The sequence below is a fragment of the Bos indicus x Bos taurus genome, chromosome 15 (genome assembly GCF_003369695.1).
Source record: "Bos indicus x Bos taurus breed Angus x Brahman F1 hybrid chromosome 15, Bos_hybrid_MaternalHap_v2.0, whole genome shotgun sequence".
Classification (NCBI taxonomy): Eukaryota; Metazoa; Chordata; class Mammalia; order Artiodactyla; family Bovidae; genus Bos; species Bos indicus x Bos taurus.
The window spans coordinates 2,727,734-2,749,699 of record NC_040090.1 but is presented as its reverse complement, the minus strand read 5'-3'; the positions used below and the strand labels follow the sequence as shown (position 1 = coordinate 2,749,699).

At 46.8% G+C, this 21,966-nt stretch overlaps 1 long non-coding RNA gene across 1 annotated transcript in view; it reads left to right on the top strand.

Annotated features, from left to right (window-relative positions):
- The window catches only part of LOC113905248, a 54,755-nt gene that overhangs the window by 5,545 nt on the left and 27,244 nt on the right, over positions 1-21,966 (top strand). The window contains exon 2 of the long non-coding RNA XR_003514622.1: positions 13,181-13,271. This is a non-coding gene — a long non-coding RNA (uncharacterized LOC113905248). The remainder of the gene's footprint in view (positions 1-13,180; positions 13,272-21,966) is intronic.

Genomic DNA, 21,966 nt, shown 5'->3' with positions numbered 1-21,966 from the left:
TTTGTAGAAATAACACATGCTAGTCATAAAAAGATATAAGCAACACAGAAAAGAACTAAGTAGAAGGCAGAACATTATCTAAAACCCTGGCACCACAAGAAATGGGCGTTGGTGAGTGTTCCTTTATAAATTTCTTAATGCACTCATGGCCATAGTTCCCAAAAGCAGAATCAAGCAGAATTATACTGTTTAAGCTATTGTGTCATTCACTTTCTCCCTCGTGCCATGGACCCTTCTCCCTATCAATCAGTAAGTAATAGTCTACATAACTGTATTTAATCACTGCCCTTTTCTGCTGTGTGTGTGCGTCCTCATTTACTTAACTGGCCCCTGGGTTGATGATAAGGTATCTGCAAGTTTTCGCTATTATAAGTAACTTTGACAGACACCCGTGGATGTGGACCCTGAAGAGCCAAGTCTCGGGAGAACAAGGTGTAGAGAGCCTGATTTTCACAGGCCAGGAAGGAAGACGTTGGCTCATTCCTTGGGGGCCTTGGCAACTTGGGTTTCCACAATCCCAGGGGACATCTCCATGCACAGCAAGGGCCTCGTTAGGCAAATGACTTGTTTGGATAGGAGAGATTCAGTCCCTAGACTACTGGTCTGGGAGAGACTCTCAGCAGATGAGTGGCTGGATGGCCCATGTCTCCTGCAGGTAAGAGGAGGTTGATTCACGTGGGAGAGACCTGCTGAATCTCCCCAGCAGAAGTGAAACGGGGCTGAGTCCTCTGCCCTTCGAGCTGGGTCCCACCTGCACAAGGCGTCTGATGCATCTTCCCCAGGAACCCGCTTCAAGCTGCCGGTCCTCTCCCCAGGAGCACCGCGTCTCCCTCGCTGTGTTGGATTCTGTCATGATGCTAAGCATCAGGGCTCCTCCATGGAGGTCTTGGAAAACAATTCTTCCCACAGCATGTGGGACCTTAGTTCTCTGACCAGCGGTTGAACCCGAGCCCTCTGCATTGCAGTTCAGTTCAGTTCAGTCACTCAGTCGTGTCCGACTCTTTGCAACCCCATGTACCACAGCACGCCAGGCCTCCCTGTCCATTACCAACTCCTGGAGTCCACCCAAACTCATGTCCATTGAGTCGGTGATGCCATCCAACCATCTCATCCTCTGTCATCCCCTTCTCCTCCCACCTTCAGTCTTTCCCAGCATCAGGGTCTTTTCCAATGAGTCAGTTCTTCACATCATGTGGCCAGAGTATTGGAGTTTCAGCTTTAGCATCAGTCCTTCCAATGAATATTCAGGGTTGATTTCCTTTAGGATGGACTTGTTGGATCTCCTTGCAGTCCAAGAGACTCTCATGAGTCTTCTCCAACACCACAGCTCAAAAGCATCAATTCTTCGGTGCTCAGCTTTCTTTATAGTCCAACTCTCACATCCATACATGACTACTGGAAAAACCATAGCCTTGACTAGATGGACCTTTGTTGGCAAAGTAATGTCTCTGCTTTTTAATATGGTGTCTAGGTTGATCATAACTTTCCTTCCAAGGAGTAAGCATCTTTGAATTTCACGGCTGCAGTCACCATGGTGGAGTCTTAACTACTGCACCACCAGGGAAGTCCTGGATAAAGATTCTTGCTTGGGAGGAGGGGACTGCTCTGGCTCTTTGTCGCAGCTCAAGAGAATGGCCTCTGGAACGTGGGCTCTCAAGTGTGGGCTTAGTATTTGTGGTACAGGGCCTAGCTGCCCCAAAGCATGTGGGATCCTCCCAGACCGGGGATTGAACTCATGTCTTTTGCATTGGCAGGTGGATTTCTAACCACTGGACCACCTGGAAAGTCCCTGGATACAATTTTTATCCACTCTCATACATGTATATGTATGGCTGAGTCCCATTGCTCTCCACTCAAAGCTATCACAACATTATTAATTGACTATAGTCCCCAAAAAAGGTGAGAATTCATATCCATTCTCTTTCCTCGCTTCACTTTGCTTGGTCACATCACTGGGTTTGGTCCTGGGAGTGTGAATGAAGGTGTTCTGTGCCCTGTCTGAGCACAGATGCGTCTGAAGCTACCCCGTATCCTCCACATCCCCTCCTTCCCTCTGCTGTGACACCAGCCATGTCCAGACATAGGAATTTCTCTTACGTTAGCCCAAGTCTTGGAATGAAAAGTAGTGGGTTCACTACTGACTCATGACAGATGTGAACAAGAGTGAGAAATACACTTTCTGCTGTTGTAAGCCAACGAGATTTGGGCATTTGTCGGTTAATATGGTAAAGAATCCGCCAGCAATGCGGGAGACCTGGGTTCTATCCCTGGGTAGGGAAGATCCCCTGGAGAAGGCAAAGGCTACCCACTCCAGTATTCTGGCCTGGAGAATCTCATGGACTATAGTCCACGGGGTCGCAAAGAGCTGGACATGACTGAGCGACTTTCACGTTCACTTCCTGTTACTATGGCAGCCTCCTGTTCATACGGTCATAGCCCTCTCTTGGCCGTGACCCTGCTTCTATCTCCTCTATCCTGTCTCAGATGGCCTGGGCTTCTCAGACTTCTCCTCTCTGTCTCCTCCGAGAAGCCTTTCATTCACACTTACTGAGCCTGCATCTAGTCGATTGACCTAAGGCAATTTTTAAAAACTGTTTTGGCTTTTATTTAAAAACACTTTTTCGTTTGTTTTCTGTTTTCAAACTCTGCTCCTACATTTGCATGTAACTTCTAAATAGTTTTATTTGTTTTGGTTTTTGGCTGTGCCGGGTCTTCGTGGCTGCGTGGGCTGCTCTCTAGCTGTGGTTTGAGGGCGTCTCACTGCGGTGCCGTCCCCTGTGGTGGGGCACCGTCTCTGGGCCTGCGGGCTTCAGTAGCTGCCACATGGCTCTGAGCTCGATAGGTGTGGCGCACGGGCTTAGCTGCTCTGTGGCACGTGGGATCTTCCCGGACCAGAGATGGAAACTATGTCTCCTACGTTGGCCGGTGGATTATCTACCACTAAGCCTCCAGGGAAGCCCCCTAAAAGCACTTTTTCATTGCGATGTAATTGACCTATAACATTATGTTAGTTTTACGTATACAATATAATGATTTGATATTTACATATGCTGAGAAATGATCACCACAGTAAGTCTCGTTAACATCTGTCACCATACATGGTTACAATTTTCCCTTCTAGTGATGAGAAATTTTAAGATCTACTCTCGGCAACTTTCAGATATGCAATATTATTAACTACAGTCACCATGCTGTGCTGGAGCAGGAAATGGCAGCCCACTCCAGTAGTCTTGCCTGGAGAATCCCATGGACAAAGGAGTCTGGTGGGCTACAGTCCATGGGGGTCGCAAAGAGTTGGACACAACTGAGCGACTGACACACACACACACACACACACACACACACCATGCTGTACAGTACATCCCCATGACTTATTTCTGTCAGTACATCTTTTAAAATATGAGAAGGTTCTAGTTGTTAGTAGCAGGTTCCGCACAACCCCATTCTTTCAAGCCTGATTGACAAGTGATGTGAGCTCTTGCACAGCTGAAACTGTTTCTTTATTATCTATCTCTGCTCACTTTGTGGGCTGAGGTGGGAGCATTGGAACACAGGCTTAATGTCACTGGTGGGAAGAACGGAGGTGAAGTTCTGTTTCCGTGGGAATAGAATAGCATCTCATGGTACTTTAAAAAAAATAAATGAAACTTGAGCTTGGAGACCAACTGTACTCATATAGTCTCTCTATGGGGACTGAGGTCTGCATTTTCCTATGGCAACGTAACTGAGCTCATTGTTCTTAGAAATTCAGACCTCAGAAGAGATGGTTATAAACCAATAAACAACCTCACTGTGCTTTATGAAACTCCTGCCAGTTTTTCTGAACAAATAGTTTGCACCTCTAGGCAAACATCTTTCTTGTTAAGACAATAGATCACTGTCTTGGATAAACAGCTTTCTCAACAAACAGCAGTTCACTTATTAAGATTTGTTTTCAGGTCCTTCCTCCCTTGTATGTGTCAATCCTAAACTATTATGTCACAAGCTTTTTCCAGCCCTGATCTGCTCCCTGATTTGGAAAATCCACCTTAAGCCACTTGAAGCCTGATCTCCAGACTCTTTAAATATCGCTGTTCAGTTGCCAAGTTGTGTCCGACTCTTTGAGACCCCGTGTGCTGCAGCGCGCCAGGCCTCCCTGTCCTTCACCACCTCCTAGAGCTTTCTCAGACTTGTGTCCCTTGAGTTGGTGATGCCTCCAACCATCTCATCCTCTGTCCCCCTTTTCCTCCTTTTGAGAACCACTAATGGTGAAAAAAAAAGAAGGAAAGAAAGTGAAGAGGAACTAAAGAGCCTCTTGATGAGGGTGAAAGAAGAGAGTGAAAAAAGTGGCTTAAAACTCAACATTCAAAAAACGAAGATCATGGCATCTGATTCCATCACTTCATGGCAAATAGAAGGGAGAAAAGTGGAAGGAGTGGCAGAATTTCTTTTCCTGGGCTTCAGAGTCACTGCAGACAGTGACCGTAGCTGTGAAATTACCTTCCTTGGAAGGAAAGTTACGACAAACCTAGACAACATATTAAAAAAAGAGACATCACTTTACTGACAAAGGTGCATATAGTCAAAGTCATGGTTTTTCCACTAGTCATGTATGGATGTGAGAGTTGGACCATAAAGAAGGCTGAGTGTCAAAGAACTGATGCTTTCGAATTATGGTGATGAAGAAGACTCTTGAGTGTCCCTTGGGCGGCAAGGAGATCAAACCAATCAAACCTAAAGGAAATAAAAACTGAATATTCATTGGAAGGACTGATGCTGAAGCTCCAATACTTTGGCCACCTGATGCCAAGAGCTGACTCATTGGAAAAGACCACAGTGCTGGGGAAGAATGAGGGCAGGAGGAGAAGGGGACGACAGAGGTTAAGATGATTAAATAGCATCACTGACTCAATGGATGTGTGTCTGAGCAAACTCCAGGACACGGTGAAGGACAGGGGAGCCCTGTGTACTGTGGTCCGTGGGTCACAAAGAGCCGGATGCAACTTAGTGGCTGAGCAACAACAACACTGAGAACTACTAAGATTCTGTATTCTCTCTTACTACAGTAGGTTTAATAAACTTAGCTTTGGTTGAGGAACAGGTTTTCTGGTCGTCTTTCAAAGGGTTATCAACTGACAATCTGCTCTTTACCCAGGGTTACTTGGGGCCATTTTGGTTCCTGTTTTGGCCATCTGATAACTGGGAAGACAAGCAGAGTTACATTACACATAAGGGAGTTTGCTCCATCAGTTTTATGAGGATATAGGTTCATTGCTCCTGCCAAGAGGGTTCAGATTTCATGTGAATGTCAGGATTGGAAGCAACCTTACATGGATCATGTTCTTTAATTCCTCCTTTTGCACAAGGGCTTCCCTGGTGTCTCAGCTGATAAAGAACCCATCTGCAATGCGGGAGACCTGGGTTCAATCCCTGGGTTGGGAATATCGCCTGGAGAAGGGAAAGGCTACCCAGATTTGCATGGTCCATGGGGATGCAAAGTGTCGAACACAACTGAGCAACTTTCACTTTCACACTAGAGCTATTGAGGTTCTGGGAAAATAGACCCATCTCTTACTTGGGGGAGAGATTCTCAAGTTGTCTTCTTTAAGCAATGTCACTCCTTCTCTCAGTTCAGTTCAGTCACTCAGTCGTGTCCAACTCTTTGCGACCCCATGAATCGCAGCACACCAGGCCTCCCTGTCCATCACCAACTCTTGGAGTTCACCCAGACTCATGTCCGTTGAGTCAGTGATGCCATCCAGCCATCTCATTCTCTGTCGTCCCCTTCTCCTCCTGCCCCCAATCCCTCCCAGCATCAGAGTCTTTTCCAATGAGTCAACTCTTCGCATGAGGTGGCCAAAGTACTGGAGTTTCAGCTTTAGCATCATTGCTTCCAAAGAAATCCCAGGGCTGATCTCCTTCAGAATGGACTGGTTGGATCTCCTTGCAGTCCAAGGGACTCTCAGGAGTCTTCTCCAACACCACAGTTCAAAAGCATCAATTCTTCAGCACTCAGCTTTCTTCACAGTCCAACTCTCACATCCATACATGACCACAGGAAAAACCATAGCCTTGACTAGATGGACCTTTGTTGGCAAAGTAATGTCTCTGCTTTTGAATATGCTATCTAGGTTGGTCATAACTTTCCTTCCAAGGAGTAAGCATCTTTTAATTTCATGGCTGCAGTCACCATCTGCAGTGATTTTGGAGCCCCCAAAAATAAAGTCTGACACTGTTTCCACCGTTTCCCCATCTATTTCCCATGAAGTGGTGGGCCAGATGCCATGATCTTCATTTTCTGAATGTTGAGCTTTAAGCCAACTTTTTCACTCTCCACTTTCACTTTCATCAAGAGGCTTCTGAGTTCCTCTTCACTTTCTGCCATAAGGGTGGTGTCATCTGCATATCTGAGGTTATTGATATTTCTCCCACCAATCTTGATTCCAGCTTGTGCTTCTTCCGGTCCAGTGTTTCTCATGATGTACTCTGCATATAAGGTAAATAAGCAGGGTGATAATATACAGCCTTGACGTACTCCTTTTCCTATTTGGAACCACTCTGTTGTTCCATGTCCAGTTCTAACTGTTGCTTCCTGACCTGCATATAGGTTTCTCAAGAGGCAGGTCAGGTGGTCTGGTATTCCCATCTCTTTCAGAATTTTCCACAGATTATTGTGATCCACACAGTCAAAGGCTTTGGCACAGTCAAGAAAGCAGAAATAGATGTTTTTCTGGAACTCTCTTGCTTTTTCTATGATCCAGCGGATGTTGGCAATTTGATCTCTGGTTCCTCTGCCTTTTCTAAAACCAGCTTGAACATCAGGAAGTTCACGGTTCACATATTGCTGAAGCCTAGCTTGGAGAATTTTGAGCATTACTTTACTAGTTTGTGAGATGAGTGCAATTGTGCGGTAGTTTGAGCATTCTTTGGCATTGCCTTTCTTTGGGATTGGAATGAAAACTGACCTTTTCCAGTCCTGTGGCCACTGCTGAGTTTTCCAAATTTGCTGGCATATTGAGTGCAGCACTTTCACAGCATCATCTTTCAGGATTTGAAATAGCTCAACTGGAATTCCATCACCTCCACTAGCTTTGTTCATAGTGATGTTTTCTTTTCTTTTTTTTTAAAAATTTTATTTTATTTTTAAACTTTACAATATTGTATTAGTTTTGCCAAATATCTAAATGAATCTGCCACAGGTATACATGTGTTCCCCATCCTGAACCCTCCTCCCTCCTCCCTCCCCATACCATCCCTCTGGGTCGTCCCAGTGCACCAGCCCCAAGCATCCAGTATCCTGCGTGGAACCTGGACTGGTGACTTGTTTCATACATGATATTATACATGTTTCAATGCTATTCTCCCAAATCTTCCCACCCTCTCCCTCTCCCACAGAGTCCATAAGACTGATCTATACATCAGTGTCTCTTTTGCTGTCTCGTACACAGGGTTATTATTACCATCTTTCTAAGTTCCATATATATGCGTTAGTAAACTGTATTGGTGTTTTTCTTTCTGGCTTACTTAACTCTGTATAATAGGCTCCAGTTTCATCCACCTCATTAGAACTGATTCAAATGAATTCTTTTTAATGGCTGAGTAATACTCCATTGTGTATATGTACCACAGCTTTCTTATCCATTCATCTGCTGATGGGCATCTAGGTTGCTTCCATGTCCTGGCTATTATAAACAGTGCTGCGATGAACACTGGGGTACACGTGTCTTTCCCTTCTGGTTTCCTCAGTGTGTATGCCCAGCAGTGGGATTGCTGGATCATAAGGCAGTTCTATTTCCAGTTTTTAAAGGAATCTCCACACTGTTCTCCATAGTGGCTGTACTAGTTTGCATTCCCACCAACAGTGTAAGAGGGTTCCCTTTTCTCCACATCCTCTCCAGCATTTACTGCTTATAGACTTTTGGATCGCAGCCATTCTGACCGGCGTGAAATGGTACCTCATAGTGGTTTTGATTTGCATTTCTCTGATAATGAGTGATGTTGAGCATCTTTTCATGTGTTTGTTAGCCATCTGTATGTCTTCTTTGGAGAAATGTCTATTTAGTTCTTTGGCCCATTTTTTGATTGGGTCATTTATTTTTCTGGAGTTGAGCTGTAGGAGTTGCTTGTATATTTTTGAGACTAGTTGTTTGTCGTAGTGATGCTTTCTAAGGCCCACTTGACTTCACATTCCAGGATGTCTGGCTCTAGGTCAGTGATCACAGCATTGTGATTATCTGGGTCATGAAGATCTTTTTTGTACAGTTCTTCTGTATATTCTTGCCATCTCTTCTTAATATCTTCTGCTTCTGTTAGGTCCATACCATTTCTGTCCTTTATCGAGCCCATCTTTGCATGAAATGTTCCTTTGGTATCTCCGATTTTCTTGAAGAGATCTCTAGTTTTTCCCATTCTGTTGTTTTCCTCTATTTCTTTGCATTGATGGCTGAAGAAGGCTTTCTTATCTCTTCTTGCTATTCTTTGGAACTCTGCATTCAGATGTTTATATCTTTCCTTTTCTCCTTTGCCTTTTGCTTCTCTTCTTTTCACAGCTATTTGTAAGGCCTCCCGAGACAGCCATTTTGCTTTTTTGCATTTCTTTTCTATGGGAATGGTCTTGATCCCTGTCTCCTGTACAATGTCATGAACCTCATTCCATAGTTCATCAGGCACTCTATCTATCAGATCTAGGCCCTTAAATCTATTTCTCACTTCCACTGTATAATCATAAGGGATTTGATTTAGGTCATACCTGAATGGTCTAGTGGTTTTCCCTACTTTCTTCAATTTAAGTCTGAATTTGGCAAATAGGAGTTCATGATCTGAGCCACAGTCAGCTCCTGGTCTTGTTTTTGCTGACTGTATAGAGCTTCTCCATCTTTGGCTGCAAAGAATATAATCAATCTGATTTCAGTGTTGACCATCTGGTGATGTCCATGTGTAGAGTCTTCTCTTGTGTTGTTGGAAGAGGGTGTTTGCTATGACCAGTGCATTTTCTTGGCAAAACTCTGTTAACCTTTGCCCTGCTACATTCCGTATGCCAAGGCCAAATTTGCCTGTTACTCCAGGTGTTTCTTGACTTCCTACTTTTGCATTCCAGTCCCCTATAATGAAAAGGACATCTTTTTTGGGTGTTAGTTCTAAAAGGTCTTGTAAGTCTTCATAGAACCGTTCAACTTCAGCTTCTTCAGTATTACTGGTTGGGGCATAGACTTGGATTACTGTGATATTGAATGGTTTGCCTTGGAAACGAACAGAGATCATTCTGTCGTTTTTGAGATTGCATCCAAGTCCTGCATTTCTGACTCTTTTGTTGACCATGATGGCTACTGCATTTCTTCTGAGGGATTCCTGCCCGCAGTAGTAGATATAATGGTCATCTGAGTTAAATTCACCCATTCCAGTCCATTTCAGTTCGCTGATTCCTAGAATGTCAACATTCACTCTTGCCATCTCTTGTTTGACCACTTCCAATTTGCCATGATTCATGGACCTGACATTCCAGTTTCTTATGCAATATTGCTCTTTACAGCATCGGACGTTGCTTCTATCACCAGTCACATCCACAGCTGGGTATTGTTTTTGCTTTGGCTCCATCACTTCATTCTTTCTGGAGTTGTTTCTCCACTAATCTCCAGTAGCATATTGGGCACCTACTGACCTGGGGAGTTCCTCTTTCAGTGTCCTATCATTTTGCCTTTTCATACTATTCATGGGGTTCTCAAGGCAAGAATACTGAAGTGGTTTGCCATTCCCTTCTCCAGTGGACCACATTCTGTCAGATCTCTCCACCATGACCTGCCCATCTCGGGTTTCCCCATGGGCATGGCTTAGTTTCATTTAGTTAGACAAGGCTGTGGTCCTAGTGTGATTAGATTGACTAGTTTTCTGTGAGTATGGTTTCAGTGTGTCTGCCCTCTGATGCCCTCTTGCAACACCTACCTTCTTACTTGGGTTTCTCTTCCCTTGGGCGTGGGGTATCTCTTCACGGCTGCTCCAGCAAAGCGCAGCCACTGCTCCTTACCTTGGACGAGGGTTAAAAAAAATTATTTACTTAAAAAATTTAATTTTTTTAGTTGAAGGATAATTGATTTACAATACTGTGTTGGTCTCTGCCAGACATCAACATGAATCAGCCATAGGTATACCCATGTCCCCTCCCTCTTGAACCTCCCCCCACCTCCCATCCCACCTCTCTAGGTTGTCACAGAGCGCTGGATTTGAACTCCCTGCGTCGCACAGCACATTCCCACCGGCTAGCTGTTATGCATTTTTTGATGTGTGTGTTTCCATGCTCCTCTCTCCGTGCACCCCACCGTCTCCTCCCCACCTGCGTCCACAAGCCTGCTCTCCATGTCTGCATGCACATAGTTTCATCAGTACCGTCTTTCCGGATTCCATATATGTGTGTGAATGCGCAGTATTTGTTTTTCTCTTTCTGACTGATTTCACTCTGTGTAGTCGGCTCTAGGTTCATCCACCTCTTTAGAACTGGCTCAAATGCACCCATTTTTATGGCTGAGTATTATTCCTTTGTATATATGTACCACAACTTCTTTATCCAGTCATCTGTTGATGGACATCTAGGTTGCGTCCGTGTCCTAGTTACTGTAAATAGCGCTATAATGAATGCTGGGGTACATGTGTCTTTTTCAACTATAGTTTTCTCAGGGTATATGCCAGTAGTGGGATGGTTGGATCGTACGGTAGTTCTTTCCCAGCTTTTTAAGGAATCTTCACACTGCCTTCCTTGGTGGTGTATCAGTTTACATTTCCACCAGCAATGCCAGAGGACTCCCTTTCCTCCACACCCTCTCCAGCATTTATTGTTTGTAGACTTTTTGAAAATGGCCATGCTGATTGGTGGGCTTACCTGATAGTTCAATTGGTAAAGAATCGACCTGCAATGCAGGAGACCCCAGTTCAATTACTGGGTTGGGAAGATCTCCTGGAGAAGGGATAGGCTACCCACTCCAGTATTCTTGGGTTTCTCTTGTGGCTCAGATGGTAAAGAATCCACTTGCAATGCAGGAGACCTGGATTTGATCCCTGGTTTGGGAAGATCCCCTGGAGAAGGGAAAGGCTTCCCACTCCAGTATTCTGGCCTGCATAGCCCATGGGGTCACAAAGAGTCAGACATGACTGAGTGACTTTCACTTTCACTTTCATTCTGACCAGTGTGAGGTGATAACTCATTGTGGTTTCAATTTGCATTTCTCTAATAATTAGTAATATCGAGCATCTTTTCATGTGTTTATTAGCCAACTGTATGTCTTTGGAGAAATGTCAGCTTAGGTCTCCTGCCCACGTTTTGATTGGGTTGTTTGTTTTTCTGGTATTGAGTTGTATGAGCTTCCAAGCCCCTGGTTTTGATCCTATCAATGAATCACTACTTGTCCACTCTTGAAACCAGCCTGGACTTGCCTTGGAAGAAAAAGATTGTTTGCTATGACTCACAAAGAAACTCTATGCTGACATTAAGATGAAACACAGAAAGGGGATGATGGAACGGTAAATGACTTAGGAGACAAGCTTTTTTTCATGGCAAAGGAATGGGGTCAAAGCAGTGGCACCAAGGGCCTTCCTTGCCTCATTCTTCCTGCCTCTTCTTTCTCATTTTTTTTTCCTCTTCCAAGCGGCTCTTCAGGTGGGCTGTAGGAACTGAAAGCTCCTGGTAGGAGTCAAGACTGTACGGGATGATTAGAAAAGCTGGGTCCTCGGGGAAATATGTGAGAAGCTCTTTGGATATATTTTCGGAAGCAGTGGAAATGTAAATTTGTATAATTTTCTGCAAAAACCCAAGGAGTTTTAGGCCTAACAGTAGAGCATAGACTTTGGAATCAGCTGAACTCAGGTCTGCCTTTATGAACAATATTTGACCTTAGATTTCTTGGACTCTCAGTTTTCTCATATATTAATAGGTCTAGCCTACTCATGGAATTGTTTTGAGGCTTAAATGAAATAATGTGTTCCAGGTGCCTCCCAGAATGCTTGGCACCATAATATACGTTCAATAAATATTAGCTATTAATTTCATTATTGGGCAAATGGCTTCTTCAGGCAGCAGGAGTGTTTCGTGAAAGTCCTGAGCCTTACAGAGTCGTGACAACTGGTCTTTTTATCTTCTGCTGTGTACAAGTTGCAGATCCAAAGAGGGAGAGGTGAAATATATATGAATCCATAACCCTTAATTAATATTCTCCCATTGAGTACCTTGCACTGTGCTAGGTTCAGTGGTGCATGAGATGAAATATGAGCATTGCTTCCTGCTTCAGAGAGCCTGTGGTTTATTTGGGAAAGCCAGAGACACAGCCAGATAACGACGGTGAGCGGAGTGTGTAGGAATGTAACTCCATGGGAATCATTCAGCTCTGTCCCGGGGACAGATATGCTCACATCCGTCTGCTGTCCTGGGAGTGGAGAGCTCGTGAACAAACAGGGGCTGGGGAGGAGACGGGTGTTGAATCAGAGTACACGTCACCGCAGCCTCCGAAGTGTTGTCTTTGGCCACTGCCTTTAATTGGGGGCAGGAGAGATGTGGAGGACAGGCAAGGTCAGGTGCCCGAACACGACAGGCCAGGTCTTTCAGAGAAGCTTGCACGCGTGCGAGCTGAGTTCTTCAGTCGTGTCGGGCTCTTTGTGACCCCACGGACTGTCACCCACCAGGCTCTTCTGTCCATGGGGTTCTCCAGGCAAGAATACTGGACGGGGTTGCCATGCCCTCCCCCAGGGGATCTTCCTCACCCAGGGGTCAGACATGCATCTCTTGTGTCTCCTGAATTGGCAAGTGAGTTCTTTATCATTTGGGAATCCCTCAAAGAAGCTTAACTCCAAACACGTTTTGTACATAAGCAGGAGTCTGGAGGGATCTGAAATACCCCTTTACTCTGAGTCTGGCTCCTCACAAGCTAGCTTTGACTTCCAGTGGCCTTAAGAACAAGAAATCTGACCTACGTCTTGACCCCAAGGGCAGTACCTATTGGTCTAAGTTCACGTCTGACTCTGATTTCACTCACGATGCTGCCTTTCTTCACTTGCCCTGGGTTTTGAAAAATCTTATCCTTCTTCTCCTGGCATTTGGCCCTTGGCTCATCCTTGGTTAGGGTTCCTCTGCTCTTCAGGGTCTGGTTACTTGTCCTGGCTCTGTCCTGCTTGAGGGTTTAACCTACTGTCTTGAGACTTGAGTTTTGCTTTGGACTTTCAGGGAATGCATCCTTCTGAACGTGACTAGGATGATGGTGATAATGAAGCAAGCAAAGGAAGAGGACGGTCTCAGCCTGGCAATGTTGACACAGGTGAGCTGGGGGTTCGGCAGAGAGCCAGAGGCCACAGACGTGCTGATTAACGACTCTGGGCCCACAGAAGGGTGAAAGGAAGAGGTCATCTTGCATGACCGCATCTTGGTGCCAGCAGCCCATGCCCTTTTAATGCCCAGAGTGCATAATCCTAGAAGAAGTGGGGACACTGGTCTCCAGGCATCATCTACTACAAACCACGCTATCTGCAAAGCTTTCTGCCATGTATTTAATCTTTACACAACTGTCTTGTTTACAGATTACGCTAGATTGTATGTGGCAAAACCAGACTTGGACGCTGGTCCTGTGTTGATTCCATAACCCCTGTATCTACTGTGCCATCGTATGCTCTCCCAGATCTACAGTCTTCTGTCTCAGCATGTCTGGTTCAGGGGGAAAGAGAAAGACAGAAATTTGGGAGAGTAACTAGGTCACTCTAGTGACCTGGTCTAGGTAGGTCTAGGTTGCCTGTGATTTCTCAGGGACAGCTGGGCCTGGGAAACAGGCTGGCGTGGTAGAGTGAGGGGCTTGGACAGGCTGGACCCCTCAGTGTTTCCCAGGCCGGGAGTCTCTTCTCGTGGAGAGCTGTGGTTCTGTGGTGGTGCTCCCTGCCACCCTTGTTATACTGTGTTTTGTGACTTCATTAAACTTTCTTCCCTGCATAGAAATAATAAGGAAGGTAAAATTATAGAATAACACAGAGAAATTATTCAGTGTGAGGATGACTAATAACAGCTAACATGTGCTGAACGCTAATTAAGGGCCTGGCGCTGTTCTGAGCACTTTATAGACGTTAAATCTCCTTTCATCCTCACAGGCCACCTCCCGAGGTAGTTAATATTGACAGACTCATTTTTCAGGCCAAGAGACCAAGGTCATAGAGCTTTGTGTGACAGAGCTGGGATCCAGTCCTGGGTCTGGCTGTCTTCAAAGTCCGTCCTCTGAACCTCAAGAAGACACTGCCTCCCTAAGGAACAGTCAGAGTGAGACTGCCTCAGACGGCACAGGCTCGTAGGGACCAAGCCCGATGGAGCCTCTGCCGGGGACCGCAGTGTCTGGGGACCCAAGGCAGAATAATTCAAGGATGATCCCTTAAGGGTTATTTTGGTTATCTCTTGCTATATAAGAAAGCTCCCTGGCATGTAGTATCTTACAAATATGATGATCTGCTCTTTCTCACAGTTCTGGGGGTTAGGGGCTTGGGGCACATTGCTCTTCCCCTTCTCCTGGTACAGACGGAGGTCACTGCCTCAGCCGCACGAAGCTGGCAGCTGGGCTGTCCTGCCAGGCCGTGGCCTGACCCAGTGTCGGGGGCTCAGAGCTTCCCATGGGGCGCTTCCCTGCTGCTGGCTGGGCTGGCCCACAGCACGGTGGCGGCAGGGCGGGCTTCTGAGACGAGGAGCTGGAGACCAGCCGCCCTCTTGGGGCTTGGGACTGGCCCACGGTCACCCCTGCAGTTTGTTATTGGTCAAACAAGGCACGCGAGGAGCCGTCAGTAAAACGTATGCTGCTGGGACGTCCCTGGAGGACTCTGCGCTTCCAAGGCAGGCGGCACGGTTTTGATCCTCGGTCAGGGAACTAAGATCCTGCCTGCCTCACGGTGTCGCCAAAAAATACTACATTCCACACCTGGTGCCCAGCTAAACTTTAATTTCAGACAAGCAATCAATTTTGGCTTGTGTCCCATGCAATACTCAGGTACGCTTATCTGAAAAACTTTTCATTGTTGATCCGAAATTCAGTTTTAAGTGGGCATCTGTATTTTTATCTGCTAAATCTGGCAATCCTAGTCTCGAGACTAGAGCAGATTCCATGGGACGCAGGCCTCCCCTGACCCCAGGCCTGATAGGAGGAGGGCCCGGACTTTCAGAGAAGGAGGGAGCTAACAGTCTCCATCCTTGGAGACTCTTCGCTTATGTGTCCACAAAATACTTCCTAAGTAGTGCAGACAATGTAGTGGTTGGACATTCCCGGGTCTGTTTCAATCTTGATTCTGCAGCTTTTCAATGTGTGACCCCAGGCAAGTTATTTTACCCTTCTGTGACTCAGTTTTCTTATCCTAAGAATGGGGCTATCTGGAGTTTGTGCCTCGTGAGGGCTGTTGGTAGAATTTTGTGAGGAAATGGAGACACAGTGCCTCGTAGACAGAAGGTGTTTGATAAACATTGGCTGTAATTAAGGCAGGATTTTAAGTGAAGCTCTGGGTAACGTTTCAGTCCTACGGGGTCAGAGATGAGGGGGCAAAGGGGCCCCTGCTCCCACCCTTCACTGTCTCTTGGAGGATCACACCCAAGTTAAGCACAGTTTTTTCATTTAGTTTTTCTCTTTGGCTGCGCTGGGTGAGCACGGCAGCAGGTGGATGGTGCTGGCCCAGTTGCCTGTGGCGCGTGGGATCTTAGTGCCCCTAGCGGGGATTGAACCTGTGTCCGCTGGATGGGAAGGCGGATTTTTCACCCCTGGACCTTCAGGGAAGTCCCTCCAGCACTGTCTCTAATACTGTCCTAGTGCTGGTGGAGTGGCCAGTGGGCCTGTTTCTTTCCTCAGGTTTGCCCCAGACACAACACACGTGTGATGCAAGTATGTTAGAAAATCCCCCCACGTCAGGGAATATTTGCACGGCTTTGTTACTTTCCCAGCCTTGTTTCTGAGCTTCGTGTTGCGCAGAGCATGCGTCCCCAGGAGAAACGTAAAGGGAAATAGCAGAGTTTACCGTGAAGCAAATATTGGGTTGCAGGAGCGAAGGCTGAGAAATTGGGCCTTTGAAGAAAAGCACTAGCAGGGTCCCTCCCACCTGAGCTTCAGATAAGAGGGAGGAACCTCCAGGCTCCTTGAAATGCAGGCGCCTCTGGAGCCTGAGAAAGAGTACGGACCAGCTCGACTGCGTTCTGGAGGGATGCTCTGGCCCTTGTCACATCTGTGAGCGGCTGTCAGCCCCAGAGCAGATGGGCGATCAATGAGCTGGAGCCACTGATCTTGGGCAGATGCAGAACCGTGAGCTCATGTTGAGTTGGATTTAGCCGTGGATTGCGCTGGTCACACTGAGTGACCGCTCTGGCTTCCCAAGGAGTCCCGCCATGGGCACCTGGGGACGGAGCAGCCAGGGCGGCCTCCCACCCTGGGGGTGAATGTCTGAGCCCAGCTCCTGTGCTGGGAGTCAGAAGGTGGAGAGAGGCATGAAGACAGAGGTGTCAGAGGGGACTGATGAGAAATCTGAAGGATCCTATCCCACCTGCTGGCCCTCAAGTCTGTCTCTGGCCTTCCTTGAGCACGACTTAAGAGCCTGCGGGTCTTGCTCACATCTTTTGTTTTACCGACGGCTTTGTAAATTCCGTGATTGGGTCATTTTTACAAAGAGTGGCAGTTTTGAGCTCTGAAGCGCTGCGAGTAGAACAGCACACTCTGCTGCATTCAATAGTAACCCCCGAGGAGAGCCACACTGCGCAAGCTCTGAGGTCCTGCTTCGAACGCAGCGTTTATGGGGCATAGGGCTTTCTGGGTGATACTGATTCTGGAGGGCTGGCCTTGAAACCTGTCTCTCAAATTATCAAACATCATATTTAACATGCATCTCAGAGTAGAAGAACGGGGTCTAAGGTTGACTGGTCCCCCTCCATGGAGCAAATTCAGCTTTCTAGGGCTTATCCACACCCTGACTGTGAGTCAGGCTTTTGGTGTTGCTGTTTGGTTGCTAAGTCATGTCTGACTCTTCGGGACCTCACGGGCTGTAGCCTGCTAGGCTCCTCTGTCCTGGAGTTTGCTCAGATTCGGGTCCACTGAGTCAGTGATGCTGTCCAAGCATCTCATCCTTTGCCACTCCCTTCTCCTTTGCCTTCGGTATTTCCCATCATTGGGCTCTTTTCCAATGAGTTGGCTCCAATGAGTCAGGCTTGCTTCCCATCTAACTCAGCTCCTTGGGACTGGCCAGTTTCTCTGAGGTTCCAGAGAGGGGAGGGATGAAACAGGGTGTGGGTGTGGCCACCGTTCAGTATCCTGTGGAGAAGGCAGGATGGCCACGCCCTAGTGGGATCCATGAATCTTCTGGAGGGGATCTAACCCTCTGCTCTCCTTGTGCTGCTGGCTGTCTCTGAGCAGCTCCAGCTGGAAACGCCCTCAGCCTGTCCTGAATTCTTTCTGCAAGGGAAGGCCCCTCATTTACCTCATTTTGGTTCCTTCCATCTTGCCCCAGGTTGTCCCTTGGGGTGGTGTCTTGAGAGCATCACACCCGGTGAGTGAAGCTGTCAGCCACTGGAGAGGTTGGGTTTCCCACTGAAGGCCCCGGTGCCAGGCCGACGCCCCACCTCACGCAGTGCTCCTCCCGCGAAGACCGTTGCTGCTGCTATTTAGTCTGAGTCATGTCCGACTCTTTGCGACCCCATGGACTGTAGCCCTCCAGGCTCCTCTGTCCTTGGGATTTCCCAGAAAAGAATGCTGGGGTGAGTTGCCATTTCCTTCTTCAGGAGATCTTCCTGATCCAGGGACCGAACCCATATCTCCTGCATTGGCAGTCGGATTCTTTGTCCCGAGTCACCTAGAAGCCCAGGAAGTCCTTCAGGGTTCAGTCAGTTCAGTTCAGTTCAGTTCAGTCACTCAGTCGTGTCTGACTCTTTGCAACCCCATGAATCGCAGCACACCAGGCCTCCCTGTCCATCACCAACTCCCAGAGTTCACTCAGACTCACATCCATTGAGTCAGTGATACCATCCAGCCATCTCATCCTCTGTTGTCCCCTTTTCCTCCTTCCCTCAATCCCTCCTAGCATCAGAGTCTTTTCCAATGAGTCAACTCTTCGCATGAGGTGGCCAAAGTACTGGAGTTTCAGCTTCAGCATCAGTCCTTCCAATAAACACCCAGAACTGATCTTTAGGATGGACTGGTTGGATCTCCTTGCAGTCCAAGGGATTCTCAAGAGTCTTCTCCAACACCACAGTTCAAAAGCATCAATTCTTTGGCGCTCAGCTTTCTTCACAGTCCAACTCTCACATCCATACAAGACCACTGGAAAAACCATAGCCTTGACTAGACGGACCTTTGTTGGCAAAGTAATGTCTCTGCTTTTGAATATGCCATCTAGGTTGGTCATAACTTTCCTTCCAAGGAGTAAGCGTCTTTGAATTTCATGGCTGCAGTCACCATCTGCAGTGATTTTGGAGCCCAGAAAAATAAAGTCTGACACTGTTTCCACTGTTTCCCCATATATTTCCCATGAAGTTAGTTTAAATGAATTTGAGACGCTTGAGAACATGATGAATGTCTAGGAGGTTCAAAGTGATTTATCCCCTTTCCATCTGTAAACAGGAGACTTTAGAGATCATCTTTGTTCCGCATAGACTAGACCTGAGGTCCTGCAAGGCCAACTTTTCTCAGGTGACAGAAGCGGTCATCGGTAACAGTAACCACTCATTCAACACTGGCTGTTGGCAGGGACCTTGATCCACTGTAGCCCAGCGCTTTGGCTGCCTGGTCGGGACCACAAACTATTCTTCATTTCAGCATTTATGGCTTGATCGGCCCCTAACTTTAGCTTCACTTCCACCCAATGGAAAGTTCTAGATCTTCAGGTACTCGGTGGGCTCTGGGTGCTCTGAAGAGGTGTAAAGAAAAATTCAATTCAAATGCTCTTGAGAGAGGTAACACTTTGACTGAATTTCCAGTCTTCCAGCAGACTTAGGTGAAGGCAGAGGAGAGAGCTGGGCTGCGTTTGCAGAGGGCAGGGAGTGTGGGGCTGTAGGAGCTGGATGCCTGTTCTCCCTGGCCGACATTGCTGTGCTGTCAGCTGCTCCTGCACTCAGGCCTCTGCCTGTCTTTCCCCCGTGCTTCTTCCGATTCTCACCAGTCAAATTTCTGGGGAACCTGTTTACTCCTTAGCCTGTGACCTGGTTGCCTAGGGCTTTGAGGCAACCTTCGCTCAGCAACTGGTGAAGTTAGGAGGCAGAGTCTGGGATTACAGGGCAGTGAGGAGGGGCTGGCACCCCTCTCTCGCTTCCCTGGTCCCCTGTGGGTCCTTGCTCAAAGGTAAATTATCATTCAAAGAAAAGTTTCTCGTTAAGCGAATGGCTTATTTTCATGGAACGATTGCAGCCCCTAACCTCCTGAGTCTGAGATGGTAGGAGACTGGCTGGAGCTTGCTCTCTTCTTAGTTTATGTGATGGTTAATTTTATGTGTCAATTTGGCCAAGCAAAAGAATGCTCGAGAGCTCATAAAATGTTTCTGGGCATCTGTGAAGGGTTTCTGGAAGAGATCAGCTTTATAATTGGGGACTGAGTAAAGAAGATGACCCTCACCAGCATGGGTGGGCATCAGCCAGTCATTTGAGGGCCTGATTAGACCAAAAAGGCCAAGAAGGGGCGACTCGGCTGTTTTGGTTGGAGCTGGAAGTTCTGTTCTCAGACATTGATTTTCCTGGTTCCTGAGCCTTCAGATTCCCACCATGGCTTTCATCAGTGGGCCCTGGCTTTTAGATTTTTGTATTCAGACTAAATTACAGCACTGTCTTCTCCTACTTCTCCAGCTTGCAGATGGCAGATTGTGGATCTCAGCTTTCATAATTGCATGAGCCAACTCTTATAATAAATCTCCATTTTTATGTCTCTGTATATATCCAGTTGGTTCTGCTTCTCTGGAGAAGCCTATACAGTATGTTAAGAAAAATGATCTCAAGCTTGTACATAAAGCAGGGAGATGATTCCAACATGATTACTAGGCATTGATCAGTAGGTTCACCTGGGATTAACAAGTTTTTTAGGAAAACATTCCACTTTGGCATCTGTGAATTTACAGGTGAACGCTTTGTCTGGGAGAGGTGCAATCTCTTCGGCTTCTTCACAGGGCTGAAGCCTAGCGCTGTGTCCCGCAATGCAACCTGCCTAAGTTTGCCCTTTCCCCCTCCCTATCAGAACCTAAAATGGTCAGAGTTTGTTTTCCCCCATTTCCTCATTTATATTATCCACATTCCTGATCCCAAGCTTTTCCCGCTGTCCCTGAATGAGTCATAAACTGAAGTCATTCAGTGGATTAAGGAACTCGGACTGAGGTGAGCCGGCAAAGCACAACACACACTCACAGCCCTTTCCTGCCGCTTCCAGCGCCCCAGGAATGTTCTCAGGAGTGTGGGGACACCCCCACGCTGGACTGGGGTTCACGCTAATTCCATTTGAATCCTCCAAAGATACGGAGCCTCAGCTGACATCTGGGTTTCACAGTAAATTGCACCTCTTTTTCGTTCTCTTAAATCAGTAAGACTGATGTGTGTTTCAATAAAATAAGGGTTTTATCTAAAAACATACAGATAGTTTCTAATTGAAAAAAGTTATATGGTCTTTCGGTCTGTAATATTGCTTCATTGGTCATTTACATAGAAACGATAGCTCACTACTGCTTTAGAGCAGGTTTTAGTCCAAGGCTAATTAGAGATTTCTGTACTGGGGCCTCCATTCTCTGCTGCATGTCGAGTGACTACTCTCCTCCGTCTGTAGTTGAACACCACGTGGATTATTACTTCAGTAGCGTTTATTCAGAAGGGCAACATACCTTGTAGAGCCTTACGGGGAAGGTCGCTTTGGTTGAAATATGCCGTTTTCACTGTTTGGCATTCAATGAACCTTTCTATATTTGAGAACTCTCAAAACAAGAAGCAGATAGAGTCTAGCTCCACCTTTTACCTCCCGGGGGCCTGTAAGATAGAAGTACGGATGGAGGAGATGAGCATCTGTGTGCTATCTATGCTGAATGTGGTTAATACATCAAGAGATATAGAATAGGCCAAGAAAGGCAGGATTGCATTTTTTTTTCCTTCCAGATTGAGTTGGTGTAGTGTATTCTTGGTTACCAGAATACTTAGAGCTTTGGGGCTTTGAGACGGTTAATATTCATGGTGTGTATGACAGCACGATATGGGACTGCGTGATCTTAATAACGTGAATATGGTACACAGTGGAGAAAATGCACAGATGACACCCAGCAGGGCGTGTCAGATGGTCAACTGCTTGTGATTATGAACGACTGTATTTTGCTTCTGTGCTTTTTGCTTTCCTATTATGCACATATTAACTTTTAAGAAACAAATGTTAAAAACCTTCAAAAAAGAGATATAGAATAGCTATGCTGCCAGACAGGTGAATGCTCCTGCTTAGGACCTGAGCCTCGAGGAAGTGATGAGAGGTCTAGGATCAGCAGGAGATGACATGCAGTTGGATGCTGTAGAGGGTGGTGTGGTGGCCAGAGCAGGTGGCTCTGTCCAGCGCTGAGTGGTGCTGAAAGCTCAGGGCAGTAATGCCAGCCGCAGCCCTGGAGAACGCACAGAGGTGAAGCTCCTTATGTGGCATCCTACACAGACCACCCTGTGGCAGGGGCTTAGCTGTGTCTTGCTGCTCTTGGTTCTTGTCCCGGCTGGGTTCTCTAGGCTTCTCTTCTATGCTATGGTCTTCTGGAGGCCTCTCTAACAAATTCGCTTTCTGCTTAGGTTAAGGACCCTAAGTAGTACAGCAGCCTTGACATCTTTATTCCGTAGGCTGTAGACCGGCGGGTTCAGCATGGGGATCATGATGGTGTAGAACACAGAGAGGATCTTGTTGTAGGCTGACACACTTTCCGGGTTGGGTTGCACATACACAAGGAACACAGACCCATAGAAAAGGCAGAGGGCAGTGAGGTGGGAGGCACAGGTGGAGAAGGCCTTGCGCTGGGCCTCCAGTGACC